This window comes from Primulina huaijiensis, chromosome 4 (genome assembly GCF_012295235.1).
Source record: "Primulina huaijiensis isolate GDHJ02 chromosome 4, ASM1229523v2, whole genome shotgun sequence".
NCBI classification, from domain to species: Eukaryota; Viridiplantae; Streptophyta; class Magnoliopsida; order Lamiales; family Gesneriaceae; genus Primulina; species Primulina huaijiensis.
The window spans coordinates 21,683,694-21,687,563 of NC_133309.1; positions in this window are offsets into that span (position 1 = coordinate 21,683,694).

Below are 3,870 nucleotides of genomic sequence, written 5' to 3' on the forward strand. Positions count from 1 at the left end.
TATATATATATATATATATATATAAACACATATTTTTCAAGTTAAGTTTTGTCACATATTTTTCAAGTTAAGTTTTGTCTTTGTGTAACATCAAGAGGGATTATCGATAATTTGATTTGGATCAATTTCATAAATTAAATAGACTATCACATGGGATTCTATGAATCACGTTAGCCCACAATAAATATATTCTATTTATTTGCATTTTCGTGACGTCACGGCTTACTTAAATCTCCATTTTCATAGGCGGCACATTTGACCTACGCCAAAACTGACTACAAATTATATACAAAGTAACAAATATTTAAATTCCCAAATATGTTTGTTTTGTTGTGAAAAAGTAAAAATTTACGGTAAAAAGTAAAAATCTCAAACTCTTAAAATTATCACACTACACACTTTATAATATTTTTCTCTCAACTCAATTGTGATTTTCTTCACAAATGAGAGATCTATTTATAGAAAATTTTTACAAATAATCCAAAAATAAAATACATCATTACCTACATCATCACACACTAATTTTCAATATTCAACACCTAATTTTACCTAATTTTCAACATTCAACATTCACATTTTCAACACAAATATTTAACACATTTTTAAATAATTTTTCAACACTCCCCCTTGTGATGATGATCATAATGATTGTATACATTACGTGTTTTTATACTGCCTCGTTAAAAACCTTACTAGGAAAAACCCATTGGGATAAAAACCATAGTAAGGGAAAAAGAGTGCAGTCACGTAAACTCCCCCTCATGTTGACACGAACAATTCTTCACAAATTTCGTAGATTGCGCATCCCAATATTATATATGTGCTTTCTGAATATTGTCGTAGGAAGTGCCTTTGTGAAGAGATCTGATGAGTTTTCACTTGATTGAATGTGACGAACATCAATACATTTATTCTTCTCAAGCTCCTTGGTGAATGCGAAGAACTTAGGAGGAATATGTTTAGTTCTGTCGCTTTTTATGTATCCTTCTTTCATTTGAGCAACACATGCAGCATTATCTTCATATAGTATCACAGGCTTCTCGTCGAATGATAATCCGCATGAGATTTGGATATGTTGAGTCATTGATTTTAACCACACACATTCACGGCTTGCTTCATGTAGTGCAATAATCTCGGCATGATTTGATGAAGTTGTTACAAGTGTTTGTTTCTGTGAACGCCAAGAAATTGCAGTGCCTCCACGAGTAAATACATATCCAGTTTGAGAACGTGCTTTGTGTGGATCAGATAAGTATCCAGCATCGGCATAACCAATTATACTTGGATTAGCATCTTTTGAATACAAAAGTCCCAAGTCTGTCGTTCCTCGTAGATAACGGAATATATGTTTAATTCCGTTCCAATGTCTCTTTGTTGGATATGTGCTAAATCTTGCCAATAAATTTACGGCAAAAGATATATCAGGCCTTGTACAATTTGTAAGATACATAAGGGCACCGATAGCACTTAGATATGGTACTTCTGGACCAAGAATATCTTCATCATCTTCACATGGACGGAATGGATCCTTTTCTATGTTTAATGATCTAACAACCATTGGAGTACTTAAAGGATTTGATTTGTCCATATTAAAACGTTTAAGGATCTTTTCTGTATAATTTGTCTGGTGAACAAATATTCCACATTCTTTTTGTTCAATTTGTAAACCCAGACAATACTTGGTTTTTCCAAGATCCTTCATTTCAAATTCTTCTTTCAAGTATGACACAACTTCTTGAATTTCCTTATTTGTTCCAATGATGTTTAAATCATCAACATATACAGCAATAATTACGCATCCGGATGTTGTTTTCTTAATGAAAACACAAGGGCATATTGAATTATTTACATATCCCTTTTTCATCAAGTGATCACTTAGCCTATTATACCACATTCTGCCGGATTGCTTCAACCCATATAATGATCTTAGTAATTTCACAGAATAACATTCTCTGGGTTTTGAACTTTGTGCTTCAGGCATCTTAAATCCTTCAGGGATTTTCATATATATATTACTATCAAGTGATCCATATAAGTAGGCTGTAACAACATCCATAAGACGCATTTCTAAATTTTCAGATACTGCCAAGCTAATCAAATACCGAAACGTAATTGCATCCATCACAGGAGAATACGTTTCTTCATAATCAATTCCAGGCCTTTGAGAAAAACCTTGTGCAACAAGTCGAGCTTTATATCTTACTATTTCATTTTTCTCATTTCGCTTTCGAATAAAAACCCATTTGTATCCAACAGGTTTTACACCTTCAGGTGTAAGGACTATAGGTCCAAAAACATTACGTTTATTTAGCGAATCCAATTCAACCTGGATGGCATCTTTCCATTTTATCCAATCCTGCCGATTTTTACATTCACCAAAAGATTTTGGTTCATGATCTTCATTATCATTTATGATGTCGATTGCCACATTATAAGAAAATATATCATCAATTTCTTCTATATCTTTTCGGTTCCATATTTTTCCAGTATTAATATAATTGATAGAGATTTCATGATTCTCGTCAGTTTGTGGTTCTGACAAAACATTTTCATCATCATGTGTTTCTTCAGGAACATCATTCTCTATTTTGTGATCATTATGTGTTTCTTCAGGAACATCATTCTCTATTTTGTGATCATTGTGTTTCTCTATGAATTTTCTTTTTCGAGGATTTTTATCCTTGGAACCAACTGGCCTTCCACGCTTCAGGCGTTTAATGACATCATGACTATCTTCAATTTGTTTCTTCGGAATTTCAATTCGAGCAGGGGCATTTGCAGCATGTATATATGATTTAGTTACCCCTTTTGTGTCTGCAAATGCATCTGGTATTTGATTTGCTATTCTTTGCAAGTGCACAATTTGCTGTACATCTTTTTCACATTGTTTTGTTCTTGGATCCAGATGTAACAATGATGATACATACCATGTAATTTCTTTTTCGGTATGTTTCTGTTCTCCCCCTAACATTGGGAAGATTTCCTCATTAAAATGACAATCAGCAAAACGTGCTGTGAACACGTCGCCTGTCTGTGGTTCAAGATATCGAATGATCGATGGACTATCATAACCAATATAAATTCCAATCTTTCTTTGAGGTCCCATTTTCTTTCGTTGAGGTGGTGCAATAGGCACATACACCATACATCCAAAAATTCTCAGATGAGAAATGTCTGGTTCTTTACCAAATGCAAGCTGCAATGGGGAGTATTTATGATATGCACTTGGTCTGATGCGAATTAATGAAGCAGCATGTAAAATTGCATGTCCCCATATAGAAATAGGGAGCTTTGTTTTCATAATCATTGGTCTAGCAATCATTTGCAGACGTTTAATCAATGATTCAGCCAATCCATTTTGAGTATGTACATGAGCAACAGGATGCTCAACAATGATTCCCATAGACATACAATAATCATTGAAAGTCTGGGAAGTAAATTCACCAGCATTATCAAGTCTAATTTTCTTGATTGTATAATCGGGAAATTGATTCCTCAATTTTATTATTTGAGCAAGTAATCTTGCAAATGCAACATTTCGAGTTGACAATAAACATACATGTGACCATCTGCTGGAGGCATCAATCAATACCATAAAGTATCTGAATGGTCCACATGGTGGATGGATTGGTCCACAAATATCACCCTGAATACGTTCAAGAAACATTGGTGATTCAGTTTGGATTTTGGCTGGTGATGGTCTTATAATAAGTTTTCCAAGAGAACATGCTTTACATTGAAACTTATTATTCTGAAAGATCTTCTGGTCTTTCAATGGATGACCATGTGTATTTTCTATAATTCTTCGCATCATTGTTGAACCAGGATGTCCTAATCGATCATGCCAATTGGTTAATATTGAAGAATTAT